The 16,077-nt window shown below is 35.3% G+C and overlaps 1 non-coding gene across 1 annotated transcript; it reads left to right on the top strand.

The window, feature by feature from the left end:
• The first annotated feature begins 2,646 nt into the window (after window positions 1-2,646).
• LOC116142635 lies at window positions 2,647-2,753 on the top strand. Its single transcript, XR_004130023.1, has one exon. It is a non-coding gene; the product is annotated as a small nucleolar RNA R71 (small nucleolar RNA).
• The last annotated feature ends 13,324 nt before the right edge of the window (window positions 2,754-16,077 follow it).

The raw sequence follows: 16,077 nt of genomic DNA, 5'->3' as shown, positions 1-16,077 counted from the left end.
GTCATCCATGAAGACTTCTATAAACTGCTCTACCATGTCACCAAAGATCGATATCATGCATCGCTAAAATGTGGCTGGTGCATTACACAACCCGAAGGGCATCCTTCTGTAGGCAAAGGTGTCATAGGGGCAAGTGAATGTCGTCTTCTCTTGATCTTCAGGAGCAATGGTAATTGATTATAACCTGAAAAACCATCCAAGAAACAATAGTAACCTGCCAATCTCTCCAACATTTGATCGATGAAAGGAAGTAGGAAATGATCCTTCCTTGTCGCTTCATTCAATTTCCGGTAATCAATGCACACTTTCCAACCCGTGACTATCCTAGTTGGTATCAATTCATTGCTGCCATTCTTAATCATCGTGATACCTCTTTTCTTTGGAACCACTTGCACCGGGCTTACTCATAGACTATCTGAAATAGGATAAATTATGCCCGCATCTAAAAGTTTCACCACCTCTTTTCTCACCGCTTCCTTCATAGAAGGATTCAATCTCCGTTGTGGTTGCACCCTAGGCTTGATATCATCTTCCATGAGTTTCTTGTGCATACAAAAAGATGGAGAGATGCCTTTAATGTCCGAAATAGTCCATCCAATTGCTTATCTATGTTCCCTAAGCACCCGAATCAACTGCTCTTCTTCCAATTTACTTAACCTTGAATTGATGATCACTGGGAAGGTTTCTGCTTCACCAAGATACACATATTTGAGGTGAGAAGGTAAAGGTTTCAGTTCAAGTTTTGGAGGTTCTTCATTTCTTGCCTTTTCCTTCTCTTTCTCAATATCAAACTCTTCAAATTCTGGATCTTGGCTTGCATTTATTGGCTCAAGTGCTTCCAAAAATCTAGTACACTCATTCTTCGCTAGCTCATCTATCTCTATTGTTTTTATTGGGTAATACAAGCTTCTAGAGGTAGTTGAGGGGTGTTCTCTTCAATAGCCTCTGCCACTAGTTTATCCACCATGTCTACACTAAAACACGAATCTGACTCTGATGGAAATTTCATTGCCTCAAAAATATTGAACGTTACTGTTTCATCTTGTACCCTTAATGGTAACTTTCCTTCTTGCACATCAATTAGGGCTCTTCCAGTGGCCAGAAATGGTTGCCCCAAAATGAGAGGCATTTCCTTGTTCTCTTCCATGTCCAACACAACAAAGTCCGCAAGAAAGATAACTTTGTCCACCTTCACCAAAACATCTTCAACTATGCCCCTCGGATGCTTGATGGATCTATTTGCAAGCTGCAAAGATATGGTCGTGGGCTTCACTTCACCAATCCCTAATCCCCTAAAAACAGAAAAAGGCATTAGATTTATGCTTGCACCTAAATCACATAAAACTCTATCAAAAGTAATGTCTCCTATAACACAAGGAATAGTAAAACTCCCTGGATCTTTGAGTTTCAGTGGTAGCTTCTTCTGTAGAATGGCGCTGCATTCCTCTGTGAGCATCATTGTTTCCTCATCTTCTAACTTCCTTTTGTTTGATAAAATCTCCTTAAGAAATTTTGCTTAGCTTGGCATCTATTGCAATGCATCTGCAAAAGAAATGTTAATATGCAGTTTTTTTAATATTTCAATGAATTTGGTAAACTGCTTATCCTGATTTTTCTTTTTTAGTCTCTGAGGAAAAGGCATAGGAGGGGTGTGGTGTGCCAAGTCTGGTGGTATCTCAGGAAATGGCAATTTCTCTTTCTTTTGCCTTTGCTCTCTTCCCGCTTTTGTTCATCTTCCCTAGAACTGGTTGGTTTCTCTTCAGCAATGATCTCTTTGTCAACTTCCTCTTTAGAATCTTCCTTTTCTCTTTTGGTGGGCTTTCTTCTTTCCCTGATTGTTCCACCTCTTCCAAGATTGTCCCACTCAACAGAGTTATTGCATTCGCTTGTTCACGTGGGTTTGGCACTGAGTTGCTTGGTAGGGAACCCTGTGGTCTCTTATTTAGCTTATCGATCAATTAACCCACATGTACCTCCAAGTTCTGAATGGACACACCTTGGTTTTTGAAATTCGCCCTCGTCTCATTCATGAAACCTGTGGTCTCTTGCATAAATTTTCCAAACATATCCTCCAGTTTTGTCAATCTTTGCTCCCCTGGTTGATTGTTCACCCTCGTTTGGTTGTTTGGCATCGCTCTTTGGTTCTATTGGTTGTTCTACTGATTCTGATTGCCCCAAGACAAGTTTGGATGATTTCTCCAACCAAGATTATACGTGTTGGAGTACGGGTTGTTCTATTGCCTCTGATTTCCTGCCAAGTAGTTAACCTGTTCTGATGATGATGACGCTGAAGCAAACGTGTTCCCTACTTGACATTCACTGCTTACATGATTACCTGCACAAAAATCATAAGTTAGTTGAGGTGCTTGAATAAAATTTACCTGCATACTTCCCAACTGCTTCTGAAGTGTTGTAAGTTGGGCTGAAATGGCCGTGTATGCATCAACTTCATGAAAACCCATAGATTTCTTTGATTATATCCTCTCATTCGGTCTTTAATAATTGTTGCTTGCCAGAACTTTAAGCAACTCATGAGCTTCTTCAAGTGTCTTATTTTGCAATGCTCCTCCCGATGCTGCATCTACCATCGTTTGCATATTAACCATCAATCCACTATAAAAAGTTTGGACTTGCATCCAAACTGACAAACCATGGTGTGGACACCTCCTCAATAGTTCCTTGTATCTTTCCCAAGCCTCATATAATGATTCAGACTCTTCCTGTAGAAATGATGTGATATCATTTCTCATCTTCGCAGATTTTGCTGGAGGAAAGAATTTGGTCAGGAACTTCTATGCTAATTCATTCCATGTAGTGATCGTTCCTGGTGGTAGTGCCATTAACCATCCCTTTGCTTTATCCCTTAATGAAAAAGGGAACAATCTCAATCTGATGGCGACATCTGACACTCCATTCAACTTGAAGGTGTCACAGATCTCTAAAAAGTTTGCAATGTGCAGATTTGGATCTTCTTTCAAATCTCCCTTAAATTGTACCGACTGTTGGATCATCTGGATGATTGCCAGATTTATTTCAAATGTGTTGGCTTGTACCACTGGTCTAGTTATACTTGACCCACTGCCATCAACCGTGGAAACTAAGAATTCCCTCAATATTCTATTTTCTGCCATCTGAACAGCTATGGCCTCTTGTTCTCTTCTCTCTCTGTTAAGTCTTCTTGCAGTTCTTTCAATCTCTGGATCAACAAGAACTACTAGTTGACGTCTAGCTCTTCGCATAAACTACACAGAAAGAGGGAAAAAAAAATGAGATCACACGCTAACATAAAAGAACAACAAAAATTAACCAATAAGTAATTAAAACAAAAATAAAACTCCAATCTAGCTACACAAGAAAAATTCAATGTTAACACAAAAATCAATCCCCGGCAACAGCACCAAAAACTTGTTGCGTTGTAACTACAACATGCAATATAGCAGGGGCACTAGTCGCAATAAATAATAAAGTGATAAGAAAAGTATCGTTCTCACGAGGATTGGTTGTTAAGCACTGATTTTCCTAATTGTTATCAAGTTGGAGAAATCGAAAAGTGTTAGATTTACGGGAGAAACTTAAAATTAAACTGAAAGCAAAATTTACTAAGTATTAAAAAGCTAATTAATGAAAGCAAGATTAAAGTAAGAGTAATATCAATTTAAGCAAACGGGTAGGGTTTTGACTTCATTGGGACTCTATGGATTAATTCTACGAATTATGCTACTTCTACACTCACATGCACGGATTGTAAATCGAATCCCCTAAGTTGTAAAACATACCTTCTCAGGCTATGAATTCCTACTTTTCCCTATTAAGCTTCCGTACCCAACAAAATGAAGATTAATAAATCCAAGTTCATTAAGCTAATGGAATCCTAGATTGATTTCATTGATTCTCAAACCTATCTCTAGCGTTCAATACAACAATGGTGATTACCCAAGAAGCCCAACATGATTCATTTCTCAATCTCTTCATTTTTAACAAATAAAATCAATAAAAATCAGAATAATCACACAATCCATGCAATAGAATGTAAAAGCAACAATAATCTATTGATTAACCATAGAAATCCGAATTACATCAAAACCCTAACCCAAAGTGAGTTAGTTCATAAAGAAATTAACACAAATAGGAAGAAAAACAATAAACACAGTAGTCAACATATTGAAACAAAGAAAATAGAGTAAAAGATCTCCCCTAATTGATGAATCCACAAGGTTAAATCTCAAATCTTCTCTCCTTTTCTCCCAAAATGTCAAAGCTGCTCTAAACCAAGACGAACCCCTCTAAAAATGGCTAACTTTTTCTTATATAGTCCGCCCAAAAACCTAAAAACTTTCCTAAAATAAAATTGTGCGTTTTAATTAAAACTAAAAATCGCAGACTTCGCCGCGGCGAAGAAGCTACGAGTTGAATTGAAATCTCATTCGAGCGCCTTTCGCCGCAGCAAAGAAAGAACTTCACCACGGCGAACCTTCTCGAACAATTCTGAATTTATGGAATTGCCCTCCGCTTGCTTCCATGCTTGAATCTTCCATCTTCGATGCTCTCTAATGGAACAAGCTTCATAGTGCTTCAACTCCACTTCAGAACTTCCTCAAATTCTGAGATTCGCTTGCTTCTGGGTCCAAAAACTCGATTCTGCTCATTATTTGCTCAAAGAGCACATTTTGGCCTGAAACATAAAATATGTGAAATTAAGTTGTAATTCAGGCACAAACGAAATAAGAAGTATCCAATATCCAGCCAAAAAGCCTAAATAAAACAGTATATTCCTCGGATTATCAATAATGAATAGAGAACTTAAAACTAAGCATGAAAAGGTTTCGAATGCTTATGATATCCTCATAGCTCTATAAGAGTTGTTCAGCGAAAATCCAAGAGTGGTTGAGTATGAGTTATGTGCATCTCCTTTAGCATGAAGTTGAGGGAAGGGGTACCTCCAGATGATCATACTATTAGATAATCAATGGATTAGGTCGACTAGATGGATATGGGGTGGTCATGCCAAACCGCCTCAAAATGAATTTGATTCTTCAATCCCTTCCTTCACGTGATAAACCGTTTATAACTAACTACAATCTCAATACGATTGAGCAAAACCTCTCTGAATTGCTAAATGAGCTTCAAGAATTTCACAAGCAGAATGTGAAGGGAAAGGACATGAGGATGTCTTTGCCACCTCCATCAGCAGGGTCAATAAAAGGCCCCAAAAGCAACAAAAGAAAGGTCCAAAAGTTAGACCCAAGAATAAGAGCTTCAAGAAGCCAGCGGCAAAGGTAGAAAAGGCCAATGCAAAGGGAAAGTATTTCCACTATGGAGAAGATGGACACAGGAAGAGGAACTATTCTCAATACCTGAACAGTCTGAGGAAAGGCAAAGGAAAAGCAGGTACAAACCAATGTCTTATGATTGAATATGAATTAAGTGTTAATTCAAATAGTCATTCCTGGATATTAGATTCAGCAGCAACATCTCATGTTTGTATGTCTTTGCAAGTACTTCAAAATAGTTCTGAGGTGACAAAGGGCAAGATCATTTTGAGGATGGCAAATGGGGCACGAGTTGCAGCTGAGGCCATGGGGGCTTGCCCAATAAGACTACCTTCAGGGCATGTTTTGAATTTATTTAAAGTATTGTACTTTGAAAAAGCCACTAGAAACATCATTTCTATTTCTGTTTTGTGTAAAGCAGGTTACTGTGTACTGTTTAATGGAAATGAATGTTCAATACATTTTGGAAATGTTTTAGTTGGTAAAGCTGTGAATACAAATGGTTTGTATGTCTTAGAACTAAATGATCGTGCTTCAATCAATACCATTTCTAATAAAAGAACTTGATCTGAATCAAATCCTAAAATTCTATGGCATCATAGATTGGGTCATATAGGAGAGAGAAGATTAGTACAGCTTGGAGAAAGTGGGATCATAAACTCATTGGGTTCTGAACCCTATCCAACCTATGAATCATGTCTCTAAGGAAAGATGACCAAGTCTCCCTTTAAGAGTAAACGAGAGCGAGCTAAAGAACTATTAGGACTCATACACACATATGTGTGTGGACCATTCAGTACTTTAGCTAAGGGAGGATTTGAATACTTCATTACCTTTACAGATGATATGTCACGATATGGGTATTTATATTTAATGAAATACAAATCTGAATCCTTTGAAAAATTCAGAGAATTCAAGAATGAAGTAGAAAATCAAACTGGAAAGAGTATTAAAATACTACGATCAGATCGTAGGGGTGAATACTTGAGTACAAAGTTTTAGGAGTTCTTAAAAGAAAATGGGATCATCTCACAACTAACTCTCCCTATACACCCTAGCTTAATGGAGTATCTGAAAGGAGAAATCGTACCCTATTGGATATGGTATGATCGATGGTAAGTTTTACAGACTTGCCAATATCTCTATGGGGGTACGCGCTCTAGACCGCTATGCACATCCTTAATAGTGTCCTGTCTAAAACTATCTAGTAAACACCGTATGAGATATGGTATGAAAAACATCCAAGTCTGAATTATATGAAGATTTGGGGTTGTCCAGCTTATGTTAAATTAGCTAAATCTGATAAGCTGGATGTTAAATTCGAGAAGGGTCGGTTCATTGGATATCCTAAAGATAGTTTAGGATATTACTTTTACTTTCCAAGTGATCAAAGAGTTTGGATCAGTAGAAATACGTGCTTCCTCGAGAATGAGTTCTTCGAGAAAGGTGGTGTTGGAAGAAATATTGAACTCAAGGAAGAGTTTGAAGAGCCAAGAACCGAGATTACTGAAGCTGGAACGTCCACTCAGCGAACCTCAACATCAGATACTATGGTTCCAATGCGAAAGTCTTCTAGAATATCAAAACCTCCAGAAAGATATGGGTTCCTACATGAGCAAGATTTTGAATCTAACTTAGTGGGAGTAGATGATCATGGTGATGATCCTAGAAGCTACAAAGAAGCAATACTGAATAGAGATTTAGGAAAATGGCTGGAAGCGATGGATTCGGAGATAGAATCAATGCATGCCAATCAAGTATGGTCACTTGTGGATCCACCAGAGGGAATAGTTCCTATAGGTTGCAAATGGGTCTACAAGAGAAAAGTTGGTGCAGATGGGGTGGTAGAGACCTTCAAAGCTCGACTGGTGGCGAAAGGTTATACTCAGAAACAAGGATTGGATTATGAGGAAACCTTCTCGCCTGTAGCTATGATTAAATCCATCCGTATAATGCTAGCCATCGCAGCATACCATGATTATGAAATTTGGCAAATGGATGTCAAAACAGCTTTCCTTAATGGGTTTATTGAGGAAAACATCTATATGGAACAACTAATAGGTTTTGTATCCTCTACTGAAAAACATAAGGTATGCAAATTGCATCGATCCATTTATGGATTGAATCAAGCTTCAAGAAGCTGGAACATTCGATTTGATGACATAATCAAATCATTTGGTTTTGTCAAGAATCTAGATGAGCCTTATGTATACAAATGGGTTAAAGATCATGCCATCATATTTCTCATATTATATGTAGATGACATACTTTTGATGGGAAATGACATAGGCATCATGACAAAGGTTAAAGTTTGGTTGTCCAAAAACTTCTCAATGAAAGACTTAGGAAAAGTGACCTATGTCCTTGGCATTCGTGTCTATAGAGATAGAACAAAAAGGGTAATTAGATTATCCCAGAAATTGTACATAGAGAAAATGCTAAGAAGATTTAGCATGGAGAACTCTAAGAGAGGTCTTTTGCCCTTCACTCACGGTCTTCATCTTTCCACGGAGATGGGTCTAAAGACTGATGAAGACCGGCAGCGGATGCGTAATGTGCCTTATGCGTCTGCCATAGGTAGCTTAATGTATGCAATGCTACGTACAAGACCTAATATAGCTTATGCTGTAAGTCTTACGAGTAGATATCAGTCAAATCCAGGGGAGAAACATTGGTCGGTTGTAAAATAGATCCTTAAGTACTTGAGAAGAACTAAGGATCTAGTTCTGAGTCATGCATGTTCAGAGTTAAACATTCAAGGATACTCAGATTCTGATTTTCAATCAGATATTGATGATAGAAAGTCTACGTCAGGGTACATTTTTATATGTAATGGAGGTGTTGTTAGTTGGAAAAGTTCCAAACAGACAACCACAATAGACTCCCTTACAGAAGCTGAATACATTGTTGCTTCAGAAGTAGCAAATAAGGTTGTTTGGATGCAAAAGTTTGTAATTGAACTTGGAGTGGTTCCGAACATGGCTTACCCGATAAGCATGTTCTGTGACAATACTGGAGCTATTGCACAGGCAAAGGAACCAAGGGCACACCAAAAATCCAAACACATTCAGCGCAAGTATCACATTTTGAGAGAATTCGTTGGAGCTGGAGAAATTATAATTCTGAAGACACCTTCAGCAGAAAATGTAGCTGATCCACTTACTTAGGTGATGACACTGAAGCAATTGGACCATCATCTTGAGAAGATGGGTATGAGATACAACATCGAATGGCTTAGTGCAAGTGGGAGTTTGTTAGTGTATATTAGTGTATGCCCTAAAAACCATTCGTGTTGTCGGTTTCAGAGCATTTTGTCTTGTATCAATATATCATAAATAATAGAAGAAAGAGTTCTTCAATTCATATATATAAATTGCTTCTTTTATTTAGTCATGCATTTAAAATAAACTATGTATATGAATTGTCCAAATGATTCATTTAATCGGTAAATGAATTATAAAAAATGGTTCTCTACGAAAGCAATATAATTTGGGCAACTATATTGCATAATAGGCATACTGGATGCTTCCGAAAGATATCATGAGTTTATATAAGTACAGATGACGATGATAGTCATGTCATTGGGGCATTAGTATGGATTAGTGGTTGGTGAACTATTTTTCGAACGTGATCGAATAACGACAAATCACTTGGAAAAGCATGTAGTCAATGATTTATCGTTTGGTTATATCAGTGCACGATGTAGTCCTTTGACCTAAGACGTTGTGGTCGAATCCGATACAGATGTGTATGGTTCATACAGTGTATAAGTACGAGACTAGTCATGTTTCGTATGATAAAGCCTATAAGATTAATTAAATTAAATAATTTGTTTAATTTTAGTTATGATACATATTAGGGTAAGTAATCAAACATCTAATCCTCGTAAACCCAACTTATTATATACATTTAATTTTGATGCATATTCTACTTAAACAAAACTCTACCAAATTCTAATTCACAAGTGCAGTAATTTGTTTTCCTTGCATATAGTGAAACAACCGAGGCAATAAATATAAATAGCACAAAAGAAGGGATATTCCCAAGGAAGTTAAATGTCCATAAGTATAATGAAAATGAAATAAGAACAAATTCCCATTTAGAAAGTCCACTCCTCAAAACTTTACAACAAATATTAATCACTAATGGAAAAATACCTAACCATTTGGACAAATTTTAGACCATAGATTAATGATCTTCTTCCCAAAAATATCATGAAATTTAAAAAATCACAAGATGCACTATCAAATTAATGCTAATAATCAAACCATATTATATATATTTGACAAGCATATGAATCTTCATAATCATTTATCTTTTTTTATTAAATAATGTGTAAGTTGGAAGCAAAAATCAGCACAGACTCCCATGTGTAATGCTCAACTTTTGTGCTTTAATCGAGAATATAGCCAGTGTAGAGTCAGCTGTATAAGAATTTAATTAAATAAATACAAAGTTTTTATTATTTTTTATTTGACAGGAGACGCACGCAAAAACGCAGTTATATAAAACAATGAAAATATATTTACAATTAAATAGGATAAAGAGTAAATGTTTTCCCAAATTATAAAAGTAAAAGTGGCGGTACTTTTTATCCCTCCATATTTTTTCAATTGCGCTTTTTTTTTAGGGTTTTTTTTTTTCAAGTTTTTATTTTATCATAAACATGGGGGAATCAAGAAGAAGGCGCAGCAAACGATTACAACCATCGGAAGAATTCCCAGACAATATTCAGGCTTCAAAGGTTAGTTTTCTTTTTGGAACCAATACAACATCATTGAGGGTTTTATTTTCTAGTGTTCTGTGCATTTTTTTTCTTTTGCAAATTGTTTTACTTGCAGTTTTCTTTCAAGAATCGGTTTTATTTCAAAGATAAGTTTTCTTCTGCAGCTTGCTTTGTTTTCTTCCGTACATTATGTGTTTAAATAGAGGACGAAATCTCACAACTTTCTAGGGTTTTCAGAAAATACACTCAATTGATATTTATTAAATGTTTTTTTAATGACACTCATCGATAAAAACACATAATCAAACACACATCAAGCACATAATGTAAAATTTTGAGAAAAAATTAATATTATACTATAATATTAAACTTGGCCATGCATCACACATCTACCACATAATGCCAAATTTTAAGAAAAATTTTATTTATACTATAATATTAAACTTGGCCATGCGTCAAACCAATAGGTGGATATAAAAGAAGGTTAAAAAAAAATCTCATGACAATAATTACCTTTGATTACATGTCTAATATCCTCCAAAGTGCCTCTGCTTTTTATTAACTCAGCTTGCTACTTTAGCTTTCGAGACTTTCCATACCTGCTGCCAGGGGCGGATCTAACCCACCCTCAATTTTTTTTTTTTTTTTAAAAATACTAATATATATAATTTTTGGATTTTGGCCCATCCTAACAAAAATATTAATGGACAAAAATATTAATATGTTTTTAGTTTTTATTTTGGCCCACCCTAAAAAAAATTTCTAGATCCGCCCCTGCCTGCTGCAATAAATAATGTCATCATGACTTTGCTAATTTTTATATATTTTTTTTTGGACATTTTCTATCTTACATTATTTAATTAGAATTTTGCAACCAAGAAACCAGTTATCTTAAGGCAAATTCCTCGAGGCATCAAACCATTACATAAATACATTCACAACATATTCTTTTCATGACCCACTCTACTTTTTTATGTGCAGTCTGTCTTCATTCATACCTTAAGGTTTTGGAAAATGGATGAATGATTAATTGACATTGGGGTTTAAGGAAATTTTCCGTTTTATGGTCATAGCTCAATAATTTCTTTTTCTTTCATTTATTATTTATTTATTTATAACTCAGTGATTTATTTTATTGTAAATAATAGTTTTTTAGAATACCAACAACATGAGTAGACGTGGAGGTTTAGTTAAAGGCAAAAGAAAACCTAAGCTCATTGACAAAAAGAGTGATCCTGCCGGTAATATCTCTCAAGATATGCAAAAAAACTCATCATGAAGCACAACTTAATAAGGTGCAATCTACTACAAATAGCATTGAAAAGTCATGTCTTAATCACCATTCTTGTATACAGCCAGAAAAAGCAACTGATGCTATTGGTAAACATCATTTAGTAATTTATTTTTTTAATATTTTCTTGATCACCAAATCAATTCATTGTTATGTCTATCATGTACACTCATTATTAATATTGTTTGTTAGTTTATTTAATATTCATCTAACTTGAATTTACTTTTTTATAATAGGAAGAATGGGCATACCGGACATGAGAACAATAAGATTTCATTATGGAGGATATTTTGTCTTTCACCTACTCGAAAGTATATCAATGGTAGAGTGAGTGAGAAGTACCATGATTTTGATTTGGAGTTCGAGTTTCTCACATACTTTGCTTTGTTGGATTACATAAAGAAGAACTGTGACTTTGATATACTCTGCGGAGACAAATTGTTTTACCTAAAGCCAATGAGTATCCTCAGTGATCTTGATGGGCTAGTCCAAATTGTTGATGATGATGACGTGAGAAACATGCTTGCAAGTTATAGAAATACTAAGGGAATGCATGTTAACATGTTTACTCTCTTAGAAAAGGATGATATAGTGCCTTGCTATCCCGAAGAACATAATCTTGGAAATGTTTTGAGAGAAGTCAACTAGACATTTTCAGAGGAATACACATCAGATGTTGGAATTGAGGCATGGACATCAGGTTTTAATTTTAATTTTAATTTTTTCCATTTTACTTTCACGCATTTTCATTTTCTAAATATCGTGTAGTTCTTAATTTGCTAATTAATAATTATTCATGTGATTTTTAGGTCTAAACACCAAAAAAAGGAAAACAAGAGGTCCTACGCGCTGCATAAAAATCATTACATTAGAAAAAGGAAAAAAAATTGCCTATAGAATTTGATGAGGATCATCAGGCTATTGGTGAAAACTCAACAGATTTTGTTTGGTTTTTAGGACAAACAATTCGGAATAAGTCATGTTGTCCTTTACAAATAAAGGAGTGGAAAGAACTTAAAGAACATGAAATTGACCATATGTGGACCATTATCAAGGTAACACAGATAAGAAATAAATATTTATAATATTTTGTATTTTGTTTAATATATTAAAGTGTAGAATTTGAAACTTATTTATCTTATATGTTTTTCAAAAGAAGTTTGTATTTGAAGAAGTAGAAGGAAGGAAAGAAGCCATTTTTGGTCACATGAATGCCTTATATAGGGATTACATATACAAAATGAAAAAAAGATATTTTGATTCGAAACCAACTTACCAAAGTCGTCTGAAAAACAAGCCTAAACTTGTTCATATGGACGATTGGAAGTATTTGGTTAATTATTAGAGTGAGGCAACCTTTCAAGTAAGCATAGCTATTTAAGTTACATTTTAGCATAATTACTATGTAATTATAAGATATAAATATTATTGCTTATTTTATCATTACACAGGAAAGGAGTAACAAGATTAAGACAAATAGATCAAAGTGGTCTATGCCTCCTTACACAGGAACTAAAAGTTATGCTCGACTCAGACAACAAATGGTATGAATTTGCTTTCAAATATGAGATTAAGTTTAATAATTCACATTCATTATTTTATAATCAATATGTTCATAACTTTTATTATGACAGCAAAAGAAAAATGGATATATACCTTCTCGTATTGAAGTTTGGATAGAATCTCGCAAAAGAAAGAAAGATAAGCAAGTTGAATCCAGTATAGAAGACATTATTGTAATAGCTTTGTATTCTCTTTAACTACTTATTGATTTTTTATTACGCACACACATCCAAGCTAATACCATAAATTTGTTTTGTAGTCACAGTTTGATCAATTAAAAAAGCAACAAGTAGAAGGACAAATCTTATTGAATGATGATGAAATATTTGAAGAGGTCCTTGGTCCAGAGAAGAATGGCTATTTGCGTGCTTATGGTCCAGGAAAAAGTATTACCGAATATTTTGGAAGTAGACCAACTAAAGCACAACTTATGAAACAAGTACAAACAACTAGGAAGGAAGCAAATGAAAGGGTGGAGGAGGCAAAGAGGGAAGCAAATGAGAAATTAGAAGAAGTGAAAAAGCAAATGGAGGAGATGAATAGACGATGGGAAGAGAAGTTCATGATGATGCTTACAACTCAAGGTCAACAATCTTCAATAAATAACCAAATCCCTTTGGATGAAATTGTAAGTTATTTTGAAAATTGCATATATACTATGAAAACCATTTTTCTTTTACATTAATCATAAAGTGATATGCAATGATTACATTAGTCTATATGATTAATCTAATTTTTTTTTTTTTCAAATTTGATATTGCAGGTTGGTGGAAATTCTTAAATGGTCAAGAAAGATTTCTATGACATTGAAGATTCATATTTTGTAAAAAAAAATTAGTTGATAACATTTTAAATTACTACGATGAATGATTTTATGAGTAGACAATTATTTGGCTGGAAATGACTTTGTTAATGTATAACTTTTTATGTTAGAAATTTTCATATGACGTCATATCATCTATTTAATATAAAAGAATAGCTATAAATTTGTAATTATTATTAAATTTGTTAATTATAGCAATATTTGTACAATTAATTTTAATTGAAGCAATAAATTATAAATTTTTTATATAAATTATTTGTTCCATAGCAAATAATTATAATATTTAGCTACAAATTAAAAGTATTTATAGCAAGTTATTTCAATATTTAGCTATTAACAAACTATGTACATAGCAACTGAATTTCACATATAGATATGACTTCAATATGTCCATAGCAAATAATTATAATATTTAGCTACAAATCAAAAGTATTCATAGCAAGTAATTTCAATATTTAGCTATTAACACACTATGTCCATAGCAATATCTTTTCATATACAGATATGACTTTCATATGTTTGTAGCAAAAAAATTAATATTTAGCTATGAATTCATTATATATGTGGCTAATGATATTTTTATTTAGTTACGATTTTAGTTTTCACGTAGCCAAAAGGTTAATATATTTGCTATGGATATTATTTTTGTAGCAGAAATTTTCAAGATTTAGTTATAAATTTATATTTTTGTAGCTAAAATGTAAATATAGCTATGCAGACTATTCTCCGTGGCTATAAAGGCAAAGTTTTTGCTACAAGCTTATTATTGTTATGGCAAAAACATTTAACTTCTTAGTTACATATTAATCTCATCTATAGCCAAAAATATAAACTGTTAGCTACGTAAACAAAAATTTACATGGCTAAATTTTAGCTACGCCACTTCTAGCTACGATAAGCTACAAAACATTGCATTTGTAGCTAAACCATTTAGCTACATAAATTCATACTTTTAGCTACAATGAACGACATGGCTAGAAATGCATAATGTTGTAGTGGAAGTTTGCGCCAGAACGCAACCGAGTCATCAATGAAGAGCTTGACAAACTGCTAAGTAACGGACTGATCAAAGAAGTCCACTACTCTAACTGGCTAGCAAACATGGTGGTCGTGAAGAAGAAGAACGAAAAGTGGAGGGTTTACATTGACTTCACAGATTTGAACAAAGCATGCCCCAAAGACTCCTTCGCACTCCCACATATCTATATGATGGTCGATGCGATAGCAGGTCATGAACTCCTGAGTTTTATGGATGCCTTTTCAAGGTACAACCAGATTTTGATGCACCTGAACGACCAGGAGAAGACAGTTTTCATCACAAAAAGGGGAACCTACTGCTACAAAGTAATGTCCTTTAGTCTTAAGAACGCCAGGGCCATCTATCAGCGGCTGATCAATAGAATGTTTGCCGAACACCTCAGAGACACGATAGAAGTATACATTGATGACATGCTCGTCAAGTCCCTTATGGCCGAGCAACACCTCGACCACCTTAGCCAAGCATTCGCCATCCTAAGGAAATACAATATGAAGCTAAACCCAGCCAAGTGTTTGTTTAGGGTCTCATTAGGAAAATTCTTGGGATACATGGTGACTTAACGTAGGATAGAAGCTAACCCTGACCAAATCCAGGCAATCCCCAACATACCATCACTAACTTGCATCAAAGACGTACAACGCCTTGTGGGGCGAGTAATTGCCTTAAGCCGATTCATCTCTAGATCCGCTGACAAGTGCCACCTCTTCTTTGCCACACTCAAGAAATCCAAGAAATTTGAGTGGACCCCCACCTATGAGGAGGCCCTGTAGCAGCTAAAAAGGTACCTAACCTCTCCCCTCTTCTTTCCAAGCCCGTGGTTAGGGAAAAGCTCTACACCTACCAAGCGGTCTCGAAGACAGCCATCTCAACAGTATTAGTCCGGGAAGACAATGTGAAGTAGCTACTAGTTTACTATGTAAGTAAATCACTCCTTGATGCCAAGACACAATACAGCCAGTTGAAGAAATTGGCACTCACCCTCGTCCATACATCTAGGAAGCTCAGACCATATTTTCAATGCCACTCCATAGTTGTCCTCACCTCCTTCCCACTCAAGAAGATACTTCATAAGCCAGAGTTATCAGGCCGGCTCACACAATAGACAGTAGAGCTTAGTGAGTTTGATATATCCTTCCAACCACACACCGCCATCAAATCCCAAGCGTTGGCAGGCTTCATTGCCGATTTCACTCCTAACACTACTGTCCAGGCAGAAAAAGAGTTATTGTACATGAATAGCGGATCGTCTTCGAAGCGGACCCATTCAGTGGATGGCTCAAGCAATGTGAATGGAAGCGAGCTCTACATTGCACTTGTTACACTGGAAGGGGATATCATCCAGCGGGCTATACGGTGTGGGTTAAA

The sequence above is a fragment of the Pistacia vera genome, unplaced genomic scaffold (assembly GCF_008641045.1).
Source record: "Pistacia vera cultivar Batoury unplaced genomic scaffold, PisVer_v2 Contig1129, whole genome shotgun sequence".
Lineage (NCBI taxonomy): Eukaryota > Viridiplantae > Streptophyta > Magnoliopsida > Sapindales > Anacardiaceae > Pistacia > Pistacia vera.
The sequence above is the reverse complement of the archived record's forward strand: the minus strand, read 5'-3'. Positions and strand labels throughout refer to the sequence as shown.